This window comes from Notamacropus eugenii, chromosome 2, assembly GCF_028372415.1.
Source record: "Notamacropus eugenii isolate mMacEug1 chromosome 2, mMacEug1.pri_v2, whole genome shotgun sequence".
Classification (NCBI taxonomy): Eukaryota; Metazoa; Chordata; class Mammalia; order Diprotodontia; family Macropodidae; genus Notamacropus; species Notamacropus eugenii.
The window spans coordinates 476,978,275-476,997,794 of record NC_092873.1 but is presented as its reverse complement, the minus strand read 5'-3'; the positions used below and the strand labels follow the sequence as shown (position 1 = coordinate 476,997,794).

The window sequence follows — 19,520 nt, the reverse complement described above, 5'->3', positions numbered from 1 at the left end:
CATGGAGACCGCCTGTGAAACACAACCGCGAGGTCGAGCTCGAGGTGGGGGGGGGGGGGGGGGGCGGGACCTTGGGGGCGTGGCAGACGGTGTCCGCTCTTCTTATTGGTCTCGCGGGAAGCCGCTCCACAAGTTCTCCACTCCTTTTAGATGGAAGCAACTCGTTGCTCCGCCTCCTACCTAAGGGAGGACCAATTAGGTTTTGTTTTGGTTTGGGCGGGGCGTGTTTTAGTCTTTTTTTTTCTTAATCAGAACTCCAGTTTAGGGTTTGAAAGCCGAGGAGCCCAGGTCGCACGTGACGACTTTGCCTTCCCCGCCCCCCCCCCCCCCCCCACAGAAAGTGGGCGAAGTGGGAGGCACGAAATTGAGATCCACCTCGTACAGAGGCGTTAAGAAAGGTCCCCTTCCATCCTCCCCCCAAAAAATGCAAGAAGACGCGTAGAAATAGTATTAAAATGAATAAAAATAACTGTCGTTTTAACATAATTACTTTTCCTTTGGGGAGTTTATAAAGTTTTAAATTAAACATTCTCCAAATGCTAGGATATAATAGAGAAGGGCGAAACAACTAAGAGGATTAAAAAATAATTAGAATTAGTCACTTTGCTTCTCAGTTTCTTCGGCAGTCGTCTTGTGCGATGTTATATGGGAGCGTTCTTATTTTAGTTGGTGTCTGTTAATGTCAGAATTGTTTTTAATTAGAATTAGTACATTGCCCTAAGAATTAATTAAATTATCTATCAAGATGAGTGCAAATTTGTATGGACCTGTTTATTTTAGTCAGCGACAATCAGAATTTTTTAAAAGAGAATTTAAATTAAATAACATTTAATTACCTATATTTATTAAGGTGGTACAATTTATTTTTTCCTTTGGGGAGATGCCATTTATTGCTTAATAATATGTAATAATAAAAATGATGTTTGAAATTGGTCAGGAGAATTTTTCTAAGGTATTTTGCCGGTGGTTCGTGGGATCTCTTTCGAAAAATAAAATACTACGACCCAAGCAAAAGACATAAAGCATGCAAAAAAAGAAACAAGTTCTCAAAAACTTGTTTATAAAGAAAATGACAACTAGAGCTCTGGATTGGATATAGTCCTTAGGGAATTTCCAGTGAGGTAACCACCAAAGCCTGGGTAGCACCTCTTCAGTTTATAGTTTTAGGAAAGAGCTTAGCTATAACTAACTGGTTAAGTGACCTGCTCATTGTCACCAAAAAAAATCTTTTAAAAATGAAAAAGCTCTTTAAAATGCCAAAGTTTACAAAAAACTTTTTTTTTAATATAAGAACTTATGAAAGAAAAAAAATTAAATATTCGGAGTAAGTCTTCTACTTTCCGGCCAGTTTGAAAAAATTTATCAGATTATTTATCAATACCTTTGACTTGAATTCTGCTTTTATAACTAGATGATTAATAAGGCTGAAATAGATAAGTAATAAAGAAATAGGGTACTATTCCACTTATGAGGCAACCAGGTGTCATAGTGGATAGAGTGCTTAGCCTAGAGCAAGGAGGGGGAACCTGCAGCTTCAAGACCACATGTGGCTCTCTAGGTCCTCAAGTGAGTCCTCTTGACTGAATCCAAACTTAATAATGGATTTATTCTATAAAACTTGGACTCAGTGAAAAGGCTGCACCAAAGGACCTAGAAGGCCACATGTGGCTTCCAGGCCACAGGTTCCCCACCACTGGCCTAGAGTCAGGAAGACCTGAGTTCAAAGCCAGCCTTCTCAGGGATATAACAGAATTACACTAATCATGGCCCACAAAAGTCCCAGTCTGTTTAGTCTAAGAACAAATGGTTCTATATAACACTCAGTAACTTGAGAACACCACTCTTGGAGAAGCACCCTTCAGAAAGCAAAGAACTACATTAAAGGCATCTTGAGGATAGTTACCAATATCCCTTACAGTATCTAGAGAGAAGTTGTGCACACCGTAGGAAGCAAATGTTTATTGATTGTTTAAATTAATGTTCATAGTCATTAAGACTCTGAAAAAGGATCAATAATAATGTCAATATAATTGTCAATAATATAATGTCAATAAAAACAGGGTGTTATGTATTTCTATTACCTGAAGGTTGACATAAGAAAAGGTCATGGTTTAAAAGGATGAATTTTAATCACATGAACATTTTATTTCTCTGGATTACTACAATGATGCCAAAAGTAGGCATTCTGTATGCTTGTGAATCAAACAGTTGATAAAAAACAAAATAAACTATCATATATTCCCTCTGATTAAGCAACTCTAGTTTCCATAGCTGCATAACAACCAACTACTTGAAATGTATATAGTCAGTTTATGACAGAATAAAAAGGTATTATTTCACACCAAAGGGTATCAGTAGCATTCTTCTATGATGTGCCAAGGTTGTGAAACATTTAGTAATTCCTCATAAATGATGCGTATCATAAATTATAGCAGAAAATTATAGTTTAAAAAGTACAATGTACTTACTTTTTACCCCTGCTTTTTGTCCTTGAACACTTCAGTAGATCGGTGTGGGTATTCCTTCTTTCCAGAGCAGATTCTAACTCCTCCAAACCTTCTCATCCTTAAATCCTCCATAGAAAACTCAGTAAGTTGAAGGACTTCCTATGGTTCCATTCTTTCAATATTTTGTGAGCATTTGTGGACATATATCCACTATTACTGTTGCTATATAATCAGTCTTTCTCCTTTTTTCTGGTAATATTCTTTTCATAATAATGCTCTTATGCTACATCTCTTAATATTTAAAAAAGCCACCTTTAAAAATGTGTATATGTATATATGTACACACATACATATATGTAAGCAAATTAGAAGGGACACAAATAAGTATTAAATCTTTGCTCCAAATTTCTCTGATAGAGGTCTCATTTCCAAGATACATAGGAACTGATTCAAAATTTTATGAATAAAAACAATTCACCAGCTGATAAATGGTCAAAGGATATGAATATGCCTTTTTCAGAAGACAAAATCTTAGCTTTATGAAAAATGCTCCAAATGACTAATAATTGTTGTTCAGTTATTTCAGTGATGTCCAACTCTTTATGACCCTATTTAGGTGGTGGTGTTTTTTTGAACAGAGATTCTGGAATGGCTTGCCATTTCCTTTTCCAGCTTATTGTACAGATGAGCAACTGAGACAAATAGGATTGATGATTTCCCCAACTATTAAGTATTTGAGGCCAGATCTGAACTCAGGAACTCATCTTCCTGACTCCAGGCCTAGCACTCCATCCACTGTGCCACATAGCTAGAAGCTATGATTGTGATTGTTTTATGCTGAAAATGGCTTAGTGTAGTTATCACTAGTTTCTTCTGGGAATAGTTTCCTCTTGCTACTCCTTGATTCAATCCCAGTCAGAGTTTCAGCTACATTTAAAATTCCACTGAACATCAGTTTCCTCATCTGTAAAACAACTAGATTGAAATAGATGGGACTCTGAGGTGCCTTCCAACTCTAGATCTATGCTGGTATAATCTGTGATTTTATCTATGAAGGTTTCAGCTGAAGCAAAGCATATCCTAGGTGAGTCGTGTTCATAAATTCCCATAAGTTGATCATAGAAAGGTCCACTCAGTGTGCCAGGAGCCTTTCTCACATTCAACATCGCAAGGATACCAATAGAATATGTGGGTTGTTCATTGGTAATTTCTTGATCTCATCACATAGCTAATCTACCTTTTTTTTGTTTGTATCTTTCTTTGTATACATTTTTACACATACACATAAACCCTATTACTGTTGAATAATTGATTTGGTCTCAAATGACACCACAGAGGTGTGTTGTTACACATTTTGTCCCAATTACCACCTTTGTCCAGTAACTAAAGTATAGAGGAAAAAGCAAACATATGAACAATGAAAAATATTTGCACAAAATTAAATAAGGTCTTTTCTATTATGTAAAGACATTAGAAAAGACTACTTTGATTTCAAGAGTAAGAAATATATAGCTAATTAGTATTTCAAGTTAAGTAAATACTTAAACCACTTAATCATAGAGATGAGATAAACAGTTAAGTGCCAGGAATAGAAAAAACATGACCATGCATGCCTTTTGTGGTCAAAGAATATATAATCTGTACAGAATAAATGGATACAAATACTGCACTGAGATCATGAATTAACTATTTCAATTAAGGTTCTAAGATTTCAGCTTTGTGAGTCTGTCTCCACCAATGTAGATAATAACTCCTCCATATCTTAGTGGACTTTAATCACTTGTCATGAGTGAAAAAAATCTTGTCACTTGGTGAGCAGCCATCTGTGGGGGTCATACTATGAAACATGCAAGGGGTTGATCCTACCTTCTGATCTCTTCCAATGAGCCCCTTGCTAAAGGATACTTGCAATCAGAGAATCCTGGTTGCTCCTCATGGTCCTTGTCACTTGGGGTTATATCAAAGATGGTTGGTGACTGAAGAGATAAAGAAACCCACTCAGTAGGCATAAATCAGAGATTATGAGAGCAATATTGATTCTGTCTCTTGAGGGCCAGGATTTTTCAGGGCTGAAACCACTTGATGACAATTTTATCACTAGAAGAGACCTTAGAGGTCATCTAGTACAACAACCCTCATTTTAAAGATGATGTAACTGAGGTTAAGGGAAGTTGTGATTTATCCAAAGATATACAGGCCAATGGCCAGACTGGGATTTGAATTCAAGTTCTCTGACTCCAAGTTAGTGTTCCTTCCACTCTGCCCTGCTACCTCTTGCCAACCAGTTGGATATGGAGAGGAGGGATAACGTTTTTGGGGAGGGGTGATGAGGTAGGGGAAAGAGTTCAAGGAGATTCCAAGGTTACTAACCTGAGTGAGTGAAGATATGATGGTGTCTTCAGTAGAGAGAGAGGTTTGGAGAGAGATCAGGTCTAGCTGGTAATATGGAAATATAATGGAAAGAGTGCTGAGTTTGCAGTCAGAAGTCAGTCATAGGTTCATATCTAGGCCCTACCATTTACTCCTAGTATAACCTTTGTCAAATCACTTAATCTTTCTGTGTCCCAGTTTCCTTGACTGTTAAGAGGGAGTTGGAAAAGATGAATTAGACAAAATGGAACAATTTTTTTGCATTAAGATAATGCAAGGAGGGAATAATCAAAATAATAATAAAAGTTTTATTCTGGTTTCCTGTATTCTGCTGTATTCTGTTCCTGTATTCCAAGTTATTTCTTGATCATAAATGCTAATGTTTTTAATATTGAAGCAATGTAGCTGTTATTCAGTCTTTTCAGACATGTCTGACTCTCCATGACCCCACTTGGGTTTTTTTTTTTTGGCAAATAGATTGGAATGGTTTGCCATTTCCTTCTCTAACTCATTTTACAGATGAGGAAACTAAGGCAAACAGCATTAAGTGATTTGCCCAGGGTCACACAGCTAATAAGTGTCTGAGACCAGATTTGGGTCTTCCTAATTCCAGGCCTGGCACTGTATCCACTTTGCCACCTAGCTGCCCTAATATAGTAGTTACGGAGTATTAATAAGTTGGACAAGAAATAAGGGAAAGATGAGGGACCATTGAAATCCAGTGATACAACAATAAAGCAGGCAAAACAACTTTGAGAGGGAATTATTTTTTTGCGGGAGTTTCCACGTTATTTAAAAACTCAATTTCTTTTATAAAGAGATTATTAAAGAAACATTCAACAAATAGCTATTGTTCCCAAAAGATATATGACTTCAGGCTTTAATGACACCATTGTGGCACACCATTTGGTTACATTAGTTTGAGCCCCCAAGTGTGTTAGTCCAGTATTTTTCTATGAGCAATAATTACTCTGGGTAAGGGCTACAATTTGACCATACTTGTTAATGTGAAATGATGTCCATGAAACCCAGGGGGACAGAATCATTTTTATAAGTTCATAGGTTTTCATTGTATCTTATATATACACATTGTATATATAATATATATACATTGTATACATATACAATGTATATACATTGTATCTTGTATATATCTTTTCCTAGTTTCTGCAGAGGTTTCAAGTGATCAAGATAACTGTTTAGCTTCTAAGATTAACTTCTAAATCTGCAAATAAGTTTCCCCTCCATTATCTTATTAGTTTCTCCACCTCTTTTATTCTTTCTCCCCTTATTCTTCTATGCAGATTCTTCTTTCTCCCTAGCCATTATCCACAGGCAGATGTTAAGTAATGTTCTTAAAGAACATAAATATTAACATTATTAAGAACATAAATTCTTAACATGAGAAAGCCAGTGTTCCATGGTGGAAAGAGAGAGTAGACCAGGATAGACCTGGATGAGTTAACCATCTGTCCCTGACACATACTGACTATGTGATGCTGACAAATTACTTAACCTCTTAGTGCTCCATGCAACATTCTATGACTCTCAGTGGCAAAGGTGCCAGCTGGCATTGGCAGAGGAATTGGCTTCACCAGGAGCTCCCTGGACCCATGAAATCACAAGTCCTGTCCTTATCCCTGTTATACTATGAAAATAATGGTTCATCCTATAAAGTGGGCATTAGCCAAGAATGTTGTCACCTGCTAATATTATTAAAGGGTAGCTATGTGGCACAGTGCATAGAGTGCCAGACCTGGAGTCAGAAAGACTCATCTTCCTGAGTTCAGATCTGGCCTCAGATGTTTACTAGCTGTGTGACCCTAGGCAAATCACTTAACTCTGTTTGCCTTAGTTTTCTCATCTGTAAATGAGCTGAAGAAGGAAATGGCAAACTGTTTTAGTATCTTTGCCGAGAAAACCCCAGATGGGATCACTATGAGTCAGACATGACTGAAATGACTCAACAACAACATTATCATGTTCTCATGAAATCATCAGGAAGACTGAAAAGTTGTACAGTCACTGGCTCCCATTCTTTTAACTGTGGAATAACTTGTTCTCCTTGGAACATTGGATTCCCTTTGCTCATTTCCTCCTCCATCTTTGTGACACATGTCTGGTCCCTTAAAGTCCTTTTCAGAGGTAACGCTTTCAGTAGCTCCTTCCTCTTTGACACCTGGCTAAAGGATCCTCTTTTGTCTTGTAAACAGGACCATTGGTAGGAGTCTGAAGAATCAGTAATACTGCTTCTATTCACAGCAGAGGAGGGGATCCTGTAGCCCAATGGCAAGGAGAAAAGAAAAGGCTAAGGAAAGCAATGTCTTCAATGTAGCATAATGACGTGGAAGTTATCCTGGCTTAAGCCCTGGTATGTCTTTTCAATCTGGAAAGGTTTGGAGGGCCAGGCCATTGAGGTAAAGTATGTTGTCTGAGGATTGAGCTGAGAGTTCAGAGACTCATCATCAGCTTGGCTACAGGATGATGAATGTTTTTCAGCACCTAGGGTACCCACCAAAGGTGATATCATATTGTAGCTTCAGATACATAAGGGACCTCAGAGGTCATCTAAGCCAACCTTTTCATTTTATAGATGAGGATCCTGAGTTTTATGGATGTTGCTGGACTGGTTCAAGATTATGTAAGTGATAAGTGGAAAAACTGGGATTTGAAGTAAGTCATCTGACTCTTAATCTAATACTATTTTCATCCCAAAAAATTGCCTCAAAGACCACCTTCTAAGTCATTGGAAGCCTGTGATCTGCACTGGTGAAGGGAATAAATACTTCCAGAAAATTACAAATACTCAAAAGCAGTAAATTAATCATCAAGGTTTCATTGAGCATTTATTCTGGATGTGCCTTCACTGTGACTATGTTGTTAATTCCTGTCTTGGAAGCTACTACATCTGCCACATCCTATTCATTCTCCTAATTAAATGTCATGCTGTTAACAGATTTTTTAATATATTATTTTCTTTACCTAATATAATTCATGAAGCCACAGCCCTATCAGGCTCTAAATCCTAGTAAAGTACAGAAATGCCAAGGGAAAAAAAGGCTTTTAGGACTGGAAGGGACCTGAGATATCATTTAGTACAACCTATATATTCTAAGGTGCTAAAATGGAAATAATAATAACACCTGCCTCCCAAAGTAGTTGTGAAGATCAAATGAGATAATAACTGTAAAGTGTCCATACAGTCCCTGGCACATGGTGAGCACTCAACGACTGCTTTTTTTCTTTCTTCTGGATGTTTGTTGTGTCAACCCCTAAATGGGAAGGTGGAGTGTACCCCTCTATAGATTAATAATTTTGACTCTAATAACAGTAGTAATAAACATAGTTAGCATTTATATGGCACCAATCTGGTAAGGTAGATGTAGGTGCTTTATTATCTTCATTTCTGAGTTGAAGAAATCAGAAAAACAAAGGTTAAGTGACTTGCCCAAGGTCACAGAGAGAGTAAGTGTAAATGTCTAAAGTCAGGTTTGAACTTAGGTCTTCCTGACTCCTGGCCCAGCTCTCTTTGTCTACTTCATGATCTAGTTCTTTCAGTTATTTTATTTAATGATAAGGAACCCAGTCTAGCAGACCTCTTATTTCACCGGTCCCAGGTCTTTCTTCTTTCTCTCCTCTCCACCCACTTTTAATCTTCTATATCTTCTCTCCAGTTGTTTGTCACTCATCCAAAACCTTGGAAAAATGCTGAGGAGATGTAATAACCTAATGACATCACCCTGGGTGAACTCTCTCTGAAATGCCTAGGGCCATTTTGTACCATAAATTTCAACTTGGCCAGGAGTCTTTGAAATGTTTCTTATCAGAGAATCATAGAGGCATAAATTTAGGGCTGGAAGAGACCTCAGAGTCCATCTCATCTAACCCTCATGTTCCAGATGAGAAAATGGTGGGTTAAGTCATGCTAGTTGTAAAATCAGAAGCAAGATCTGAATCCATGTCCTTTGACTCCAGAGCCAATGAATCTTCTTTCCACTATACTATATTGGCTTATGTTATCATTTGGCATACTTGATACCTGCTTCATTGATTTACTTTAAAAGGCCAACTTCCTATTAGTGACAATTTCAGGAGAATCAGAATTGACAGTGGAGTCACTGTGACAAAGGAGAAAGTCGCTACCTTCTTGACCTAGTGAACTGGTGAGTGCTAGTAGTGTATGTTCTTGTGAGATATGGGGGGCTGGGAGTGGAGGAGGAAATTTTCCTAGTCTTTTGCTAATTATCTTTTCAGCTTTATAAGTTATCCTTTTGGTCATTGACTGTTTATAATGGTGGCAAAAAAGTCCTTAAGCCATCTTCATTTTTCATGTTCTTGGCGTGTTATTCCATTTCTAGTCATGAGTTCATCTTTTAAAATATTTTTAGTATATCCCTATATAACTTAAATGACCACTGTATATCCCTTTGACATAAATGACACCACCAGTTCATCAGTAGCAGCATGATAGAACAAATCAGTTACATAATGGTGTCTGAATTTTCATAACCAGGAGTTGCAACAGGGAAACTGAATAAAAGATCATGATGAGACCCACCTCTCCTTAAGATAGCAACTTGTTGAGAATATGGAACAATCTGGACTTCTTGTCATTATAGAAAATGTTCTAGAGCTTGTAGGAGCACAGGTGAACTCATCAATCCCTGTAACACCAGGTAGTTCTATGGTTCTCTGACTCAGTAGGACATGGAATTTGCTGAAATCTCACACCTAATGGAGCTTGGAGTTAGGATTTCCTGAAGAGAGCTTGTTAAAAAGTCTTCCTGCTTGTGAAATTTTTAGAGTCAGATAATTCAAGCAAATGTGATTTCAGTTATCTAAGGTCTGACTGTCATAACATTTTATGGGAATGTGTCCTAGTTTTATTCATATATCTTAATGACTGTTCTCTAACTCCAGTGATACATTAAAACTGCTCAGAGAAACTGTGGCAGAGTAGACAAGAGAGCTGGACAGAATCAGGATGGACCTGTGAAACATATTGGCTGTGTGACGTTGGCCAAGTCACTGAATTGTCCTATAATATAGGCCACTCTCACACTGTTAGTTAAAGGGAAAATGCCAGCCTACATTGGTATGGGAAGTTTCTTTATTTGAGAGTTTTTTATACTGTTGAAACTGCAGGTGTAGTCCTTAGTACTTAAGAAATATAGCATGACTACAATGAGCAAGGAAAATTACAAATTTTTGGACAGTTCTTCATATACTGTAGCAAAACAGACTAGAAGGTCAGTGCTTCTTTCATTTTACTTAAGTTATTTTTGAGACATTCATTCATGCTTTAAAAATAGCTAGTATGGGAATAGTCCACATTAACCAAAAAATATTTTTTCAAATACCAAGAGAAAAAGAGCCCAATCCACAGTTCCTTTCAACTAAATGATGTATTCCTTGGCTTTTAAGGGGAGAAAATAATCAGATTTCATTATTCTCTAAAGCTGGAAAACTGATCAGAGAAAATTTAACTCAAATCCAAGATTCTTCCTAAATACACTTAGCAAGTTTCCCAAAGATTATCCTACCCCTAGTAAGGATTAAAACAACTTTTCAATCTCTTGACTATTCTTCTGGCCCCCACAGCTTTGGACCACAGAATCCAAGGAAGTTAAAATGTCTTTTAATAGACATTTAATTTAAAGTAAAAGGTATTAAAAGGCAATTTAAAGTAGGACTCAGGAGACTCAGTACAGGTACTATCATGTTAGGCTAGTTATAGAATTTGATAAGTAAGAGTTTCTTTTAATTTTTTTAGCCATAAGATGGTAAGTTTTGACTATATCCCTCTCTGAATTCTTTTTTGATAGGGTTATCATAAAAATTTAATTACCTGATAAGGAACTCAGTCTTTGTAATTCCATTAGATTGTAAGCTCTTTCAGGGCAAGCCTCTTTTTATATTGCCACTGCTTAGCATAATTTAGGTGCTTAATTAATGTATACCAATTCATTGATTTGTACAATACAAAGGATGCACTCCATTTAGCATAACAACATTCTACAGATCCTCTTTTCCCATTTGCCTCAATTTAGACTTCCCTTTCCTTCACTCAACCTCCAGGTCTACATTCTTTTCTACTCCACAAATAACTGACAAACAGTCTTAGATACTTTCTCTTCATAAAATTGTACTCATAACCTTTTGAATCCTAAGTGCTGACTTATCTCCCAAAGTGCATGAATTTCAAGTTGCCTCTTCTCTGTGAACACTGAAGAATCAGCCTACTGGTCCCTCACTACCTTTGGGGCAACACTTCCTTGCTGTATTTGAGCATATCTTTAATACTCACTGATGTGTCCTGAGCAGCATGCTGGGAACTCTGTAGTTCTTCAAGATCTCCATTATTCAAAAAATAATTACTCCAAGGATTCAGATAGCTCAGGAGGAGAAAGTGAGTCTGGTGACCTTGCACAGCTCTCCCTCACTCAAAACAAAGTCATGTACAAGTCATGTCATCTCTTCTCTGATGTCATGGTCTTCTTTGAAAAACAAAAGACAAACACAACTTGTGAGTAGATTGAGTTGCCTGAATGGAGATCCAGCTGGCTGGGTAACTCAACTCATCCTCTCCCTTCTGTCTCCCCCTGTCCTTCCTTCTCCTCTCCAAAGGAAGGTAAATTTGAATGGCCAGAGGATGCCCAGTTAACTTGAGCTTTACTAGCTACATTTCTTTTTTTCTTTTTCTTTCTTTCTTCCTTTCTTTCTTTCTTTTCTTTCTTTCTTTCTTTCTTTCTTTCTTTCTTTCTTTCTTTCTTTCTTTCTTTCTTTCTTCTTCCTTCCTTCCTTCCTTCCTTCCTTCCTTCCCTTCCTTCCTTCCTTCCTTCCTTCTTTCTTTCTTTCTTTCTTTCTTTCTTTCTTTCTTTCTTTCTTTCTTCTCTTTCTTTCTTTCTTTCTTTCTTCCTTTCTTTCTCTCTTTCCTTCTCTCTCTCTCTCTCTCTCTCTCTCTCTCTCTCTCTCTCTCTCTCTCTCTCTCTCTCTGTTTCTGTGAGGCTGGTGACCTTGCACAGCCCTCTCTCACTCAAAACAAAGTCAGGTGCAAGCCATGTCATCATTTTTCTGATGTCATGGTCTTCTTCAAAAACGAAGGACAAACACAACAACAACCTCCAAGGTTCATAGAAGGTGCTTTACTGAATCCTTGCTGAGTTCTTCAAATAACTCAAATAGTAATAATGAATCCATTTCACAATAATTAAATCTGCTCCAAGGAGGCTTCTCTAGACATATCTTCCATTACTCACCAACTTAATTGATGCAACAACATCCTGAAGAACCAGGCAACCTCAGTACCCTGTGACATCAGATAGTTCCATGACCTGATTCAACTCAAACATGGAAACCTTTGGAATTCCAACACTTTATCTAGAGTGACAGATTCCTTTAATTAATTAATTTTTACAAGTATTTATCTCTCCATTTCACTGCCCCTCAACTGAACAATAAAAAATAACAAAACCACTATAACAAATATATTTAGTCCAGCAAAATAAATTCCTGCATACAATCTCCAAAAACATATGTCTCATTCTCCTTAGCCTCTCTGGTAGAAGGTGTGTCACATTTTTTTGTCTTTTGGGCTCACAGTTTATCATTGCATTGATAAGAATTCTAAAGTATTTCAAAGTCTTTTTTCTTTATAATATTGTTTTCATTGTATGTCTTGGTTCTACTCATTTCATCTGCATTATTTCAGAGGACTTCCTAGTTTCCTCTGAAACATGTAGGTTTCCTTTTTTTTGGCACAATAACATTCCATTATATTCATATGCCTTAGTTTGTTTAGCTATTCCACAATAGGTGAGTACCCTCTTATTTTCTAGTTTTAACTCCTATGAGGATAACTAGTATAAATATTTTTGCCTATATGAGTCCTTTTCATCTTTAATCACTCTGTGTAAAGGCTTATTCCAGCATCCCCCTTTTTTTAACCCCAGAGGTCATGGGAATGATAAAAGAGAGAAAATATTAGCATAATTAACCAATCTCATATATGCATCTTCTACATCCTTAGTCCCACTCTTGCTTCCCCTTTCCCAAATTTTGCAATTAGTGGAGGGAGCTGTATTCTAATCTCTTCTTTAGGATCAAGTTTGGTCATTATAAATTCATAATATTCAGTTTCAATTTTTCTTTCGTTCTTTCCATTCACATAATTGTGGTCACTGTGTATATTATTTTCCTGGTTCTGCTTACTTTACTTTGCATTAGTACGTATGTCTTCCCACTCTTCTCTTCGTGCTTCATATCCATTGTTTCTTACATTGTAGATATATATCCCAAGAAGATCAAAGGCAATATTACTATACTTCATTATATTCATGCAATATGTTTAGCTCTTCTCTGATCATTAGGCAGCAACCTATGGATGTTGATTATTATTTTGTTACTACAAAAAGTGTTGCTCTAGATATATTTGAAAGGTTCCATGTACAGTGGTAAAGACATAGCCTCTGGAAAAGAGGACCTCAGTTTGAGTTTTACATCTATCATGTGATGCCATTTAAGCTTGGGCAAATTCCATGGCAAACCTCTATGGGCCTGACTTTCACTGTTCAATGAAGGAATTAGATGTGATGATCACTGAAGTTCCTTCAAGTCCTAAGTCTATGAGCCTACATTTTTTTTGTCTTTGATCTCCTCAGGGTATTTGCCTACCAGTGCCATCTTTCCATTGAAAGGCTATGGCCATTTTAGTCACTTTCATAGCATCACTGCAAACTTTTTCAGAATGGTTGGATCAATTTATTTCTTCACCAACAGTGTGTTATTCGTTTGCCTGTCTTTCCACAATCTCTGTGACACTGATTATTCTCAACTTCTGACTTCTTCAAAAATTTGCTAATGTGAAGTGAAACTTCAGAATTATTTTGATTTGCATTTCTTTCAGAATTAGTGATTTGAATCTGTATCTCATGATAGTTGTTTAATAGTGTGCAATTCTTCTGTTCAGAACTCAGCAAGCATTAATCAAGCACTTGCCATGTGCCAGGCACTATGCTAAGGACTGGAATCAAAAGTTATCTTTGGTATGATTTCTGCAGTCCGTGTATAATTCAGTTCATCACAGTGTACTTTTGTGTGAGCTAATCAGGTTTGTCTGTTGTCATATTTCCATATGGGTTTCATGAAAATGTTATGCTTCTGCCTAAAACTATAATAAGATTTTAAATTTCATTATCCTACATTTTATCAATGTCCTAATTTTTACAAGTATTTTAGATGTTATGAACTGAGGTGGTCCAGCTTTTGAGATACTAGTTTCTCCCTCTTCCAGACACTGGCCATACTTCTGTCTATTCACATATTATAGGTAGTGTCATTATCTTCAACTTCTGATTCCTAAAAGTGTATCAATCCATGGACAGCGACAGTTCTCATGCTCACATAAGAAAATATCGTATAAATCAAGTGGCATTCATTCCTGATAGGATTAAAAGACTGCCCTGCAGCGTATCTCCTGTTCTGGTTGGTGAAAGAGACTACATCTGCTTTAGTAATGCTGCTGTTGCTTTTCAGTCACGTCCAACTTTGTGACCTCATTTGGGATTTTCTTGGCCAAGGTACTGGAGTGGTTTGCCATCCCCTTCTTTTTCTCAGCTTACAGATGAGAAAATTGAGGCAAACACCCGGGTCACATGGCTAGTATTTGAGGCTGGATTTGGACTCAGGAAGATGCCCTCCTAATTCCAGGCCTAGCACTCTATCCACTACACCATCTAGCTGCCCATTTTAACTAGTATATCCTGACTAATGTGTTCAGGTTCAGAATCCCCCAGCCTGGGGGTTAAGGAATAGTCCTGTAACTCTTCATTCTTGTTAGGTTGGACACCTTAAGTTCAGTTTGAAAATCTCTCCCCTGACAAGTATGTATCCTTTTCAGGAAACAATACACAAAGAAATGCTTTTTTTTCCCCCATCAAACTTTGGCAACAGTACTGTCTGTGCTTAGGTTATATAGTTCTGTGCAATGTGAATAAAATGACTGGTGACCTTCAAAACACTATTTGCCTCTCATTCACCTCCAGAGGATGTCACAATTTCAGTTCCCAGAATCTGAGTTCCATCCATACTTGACCAAGAATCACTTCTATAACATGGCCAAGTCAACCAGCCCTGGCTCGAAGGCCTTCAGTGAGGGGGAACCCACTGCATATCTACATAGCCCACTTTGGACAGTTTTAATCTCTGCCAAGATTTTCCATACATTGATTCTAAGCTTTCTTCTTTGCAACTTGTCTTTTTTTAAAAAAATTTCTTAAATCCCTTATTTAATTTTTAAGCAATTTTTTTCAATGAATGAAAATCAGTTTTCTCTCTCATACTCCAACCCCTAATCACTGGGGGGAAATTAAATAAAATCCTTGTAACAAATATGCATAGTCCAAAACAAATTCATATACTGATTGTATTAAAAAAAATATATGCCTCGTCCATTACCTCTCACTCAAGAGGCGGGTAGGAAACATGTTTGGCCAATGCATTAGTCAGCCTTCTTGTCTTTCAAAGTTGTTTTATTCCAGTGTTATTATTATATCACGTTCTCCTGGTTCTATTCACTCCACTCTCTATCAGTTCATGCAAGTATTCTCAGATTTCACTGAAACAGTCCCCTTCATCATTTCTTCTTGAACAATATATCCCAGCTAAGTAGCATAGTAGATCACTGGGCCTCAGTCAGGAAAATAAGTTCAAAACCAGCCTCAGATATGTCCCAGCTGTGTGGTCCTAGGCAAATCACTTAATCTCTGCCTGCCTCAGTTTCCTCAATGGTAAAATGGGGATAATAGCACCTACCTCACAGGATTGCTATAAGGATCAAGTATTTGTAAAAGATTTAGCAAAGTGCTTGGTATATAGTAAGCACTTAATAAATGCTTGTTTCTTTCCTTTATATTCATAAACCACAATTTGTTCAGCCAACCCCCAACTGATGGGCACCTCCTCTGCCCCAGGTTCTGGTTCTTTGCTACTACAAAAAGAGCAGCTATGTCCTTATACACATAGGTCCTTTTTCTTCTTCCCTGAACTTTTTGGGGTATAGGCCTAATTACCATATGGAGAATGGCTCTTAATTTCTATTTTAATTAAAGTAGCACTCCATTAGAAAGGTTCTACTAAACCTTTCACCCTAAATTTGTTTAGCCTGAAAATGAAATACATTCAAGTAAGAAGACAAACACCTCCTCCAAATATGTAGACTTGTGAAAAACAATTAAGTTGTAGGATAATAGATTGAGAGCTAGAAAAGACCTCAAAAGCCAGTGAGTCCAACCCCTTCATTTTACAGAAACTTACACAGAAAGGTTAGATGTCTTGATCAGGGTCACACAGCCGAACTGACATAGACAAGTCAAACCCTAGCACCCTATCCACTAATCATCTATACTGCTCTTCTAATGTGTATAGGAAAAACATCCTACGCAGTATCAACAGATAGAGACTTCCACAATTATAACAGGTTAAAGAATTATTTTGTAGTGGTTGTCTTCTCTATCACTCTAGTCTTAAGCCAGTATCTCATGGTGACATGGAGGTGGCCCTGGGTTCTCACTATGGCAGCAAAGTGGTCTTACCCCAGCTGGTAAGTCAGGTCAGTAACAGGGAACCAGCACATTAGCTGTCCAATCAGCCCAGTCATATCTGGAGGGGATCATGGAAGGAAAAAAGGTTGGCCGCAACTTGATTTTTTGGGGAACTTAATTAAGGCTGTCCACTGCAGAGGAGAAGGGTGGAGATCTGTTGTTGTGGAAGGTGTGGCCATTAGGATAAAGACCTGAATCTTTTAAACTTAGGTAAAAACTGACAGAATTTAGAAGAAGAAACAGTGCTGGTGGCTCTTATGGGTATTTGTTCAGATTTTCATTTGCTATTTTCAGTGACTTTGGATCACATTTCTCTTGGGACATCCACATTCTTTACATATATATCAGAGTTTCATGAGATAGGAAACATCTCAACCTTAAGACAAAGGGATTTTTTTTCCCTCCAACCCCGTTGATTTTTCATTGGATATGTAGTTAGAACAAAATTTAACCTGCTAGTCATCTGATTTTATCAAACCAATAAAAGAAAATGTTTCAATTTCCTTCATCATCCCATCATAAACCCTTACAATGGCATTTAATGCTTATGTAATAGAAATTTGATGTACTTGTCTGAAGAAAAAAAATCTTTACAGATATTCTACCTTAGGGAATTGATAATATGAAGTTGTATCATTGAAATTGTGTCCCCCAAACTGGGTAATAAAGAACTGTCACCAGAGTTCAATAAACCACAGTGTTTGAGGGGTCTATTGGAATAAATCATTCATTGGACTAGAGTTTATTGGTATATTATTTTAATTTGTGTCTTAAATTAAAAAGCCTTCCTAAAAATGATGGGCATTTTTGCTGCAGTCCTGGCAGGTGAGTAGATGGAACCCATCCCGCACACAACCCATTTATCTAAATTTTAGCACTCATAATGGCATGATTATGAGCTGTGTAATTAAAGACAAAGGAATAAATGGTCCCTCTTGGAGAGCTTACAGTCTAAACAAGGAACAGCTAGGTGGTGCAATGGATAGAGCACCAGTGCAGGAGTCAGGAGGACCTGAGTTCAAATCTCACCTCAGACACTTGACACTCACTAGTTGTGTGACATTGGGCAAGTCACTTAACCCCAACTGCCTCATCCTGGGTCATCTCGAGTCATCCTGATGAATATCTGGTCACTAAATTCAGATGGCTCTGGAGGAGAAGGGAGGCTGGTGACCTGCACAGCCCTCCCTCACTCAAAACAAAGTCAAGTGCAAGTCATGTCATCATTTCTCTGATGGCATGGTCTTTGGCAACGAAGGATGAACACACACACAATCTAAACAAGGAAAATGGGAGTGTATGGGGCAGGGGAACAAGGACACAAAAACCACAGGACTAGATGCCAAAGAACAGTTGTTCAGGTGGTGATGATAAATCAACGAAAGCATTTAATCAATTAAGTTTTAGAGGGGAAAAGTACTAATGAGCAGTAGAAAGAGAAGACTAGTTCAGATCTAGGGTTATGGCTTAAAGAATTCTTAATAATAAGATTAATAATACTAGCTATATTAAAAATGTACAGAAGAAAGAAACAACAGTAATAGATCAAAATGCAGCTGGATAATACTAAATAGTGTAATGGAACGTTAGATAGAAGAAAAAAACGTAAGTTAAAGAGACACAGTAGAAGGTAAAAATCCTAAGTTGGAAACTGTAGAAAAAATTAAAAGTTAGTAAAGTTGGGAGAGAACAGGGGTAATATTGAATCTGAAACTGGAGACAACAGATTTGGAGAAGTGATTACAAAGTTATTTTCTATATATTTGATTTTAAAATATTTTTAAAGCAAAAAAGGAAACATACTATAAAATATTTATTTGATAAAAATAATTTTATAATCTATACAGAATTGAATAAAACATACAACAGACAATTTCCACTTGTTTGCAAAACCATATACAGTAAGTTCATCTGTGCAAATTGGATTCTTCTAAAAACTCACTGCACAGGTAAGACCTTCTTTTCTTACATAACTAAAGGTTTATGTGGTCTACCTGACATTCAGAGAATAGGGAAATAAATGCTTTGGTAGCCAGACATTTTGATTTTGCCATAATCTATTTCATCTTTAAAAAAAATAACCTAAAACACTTAGTGACAACAAACTGTGGCTTGTTTTAGAATGAACAATCCCCACAAGAGAAAATAACGTGAGAAATCCCCAAATCCAGAAGTCATAACTTCAAAGGAATCATTTCCCCCTTTCTCCCCTAGCTTGTTCCTGCCCATCCTGTTCATCTTAAAGGAAGGCAAAAGGAATGACCTATGATCCTCACCAAATTGTATATGTCCTAATCAAAGCAGATGGAAAGCTGCCACTTATCCCTCCCTTCTCTACCCCTCCATCACTAATGTGGTTTAATGTCCTTCTAAAATCACAAAAAACAAAAACGAGCAGTAACTCAGGTTAAGAGCAGCTACTCAGGGGTAGCCAGAATAAGGCAACACTGTCTCAGCTTGATTGGCTTCTCAAAATGTGACATAAATACAGATATGTTTCACACACATTGGCAGCCACATAGGAGACATTTCAAGATCAAATGGAAACAATTTTGTTTTCCTTCATGTAACTTGGAAACAGAAACCACCATCAACTTCTCATTTTAATCATATCTTGAAGATGATCCACTTCTGAACTTGAAGGCAGATTTCTGGTAAAGAACCCAACAGTCAATCCCAGACCTGTCTTACAAATTATGTGGTCCCATTTGTATAAAACAAAACACTCCCACCCCCCCACCCCCCACCCCCGCCCCCGGAATGATCTTGGGTGACCATCTTGTCTTGGATAAGACAGGGAGTGAAGGGGTTTTAAAATCTTCCTCTTGTTTAGAGCCTAAAGGGATGGCAAACACCAGACGGCCTGTTGGAGCCCCAGCCCACAATTCATTCTAGGTTTCATCATAAAGTCAGAGTCCTTCATACTAAAGAATGAAGTGTCCCCTAAATTTTCTGATAAAGTCCGTTCATTTGGCAACGAACAGCTTAGCAGGCCTCAAGCCTGCCATTCTTTGTACCTGTACGAGCTTCTCTGGGAAGCGTAATGAGTAATGTACAATGTACTGGTGAAAGTGCACACACATCTAAGAAAACTTACAGTGAG

General features: G+C 37.4%; 1 long non-coding RNA gene across 1 annotated transcript; it reads right to left on the bottom strand.

Annotated features, from left to right (window-relative positions):
- Positions 1–4,338: 4,338 nt before the first annotated feature.
- Positions 4,339–11,214, bottom strand: LOC140529788 (uncharacterized). Its single transcript, XR_011975673.1, has 3 exons — positions 11,125–11,214; positions 4,818–4,883; positions 4,339–4,423 (listed from the first exon to the last, which is right to left on the bottom strand). It is a non-coding gene; the product is annotated as an uncharacterized lncRNA (long non-coding RNA).
- Between the last annotated feature and the right edge of the window lie 8,306 nt (positions 11,215–19,520).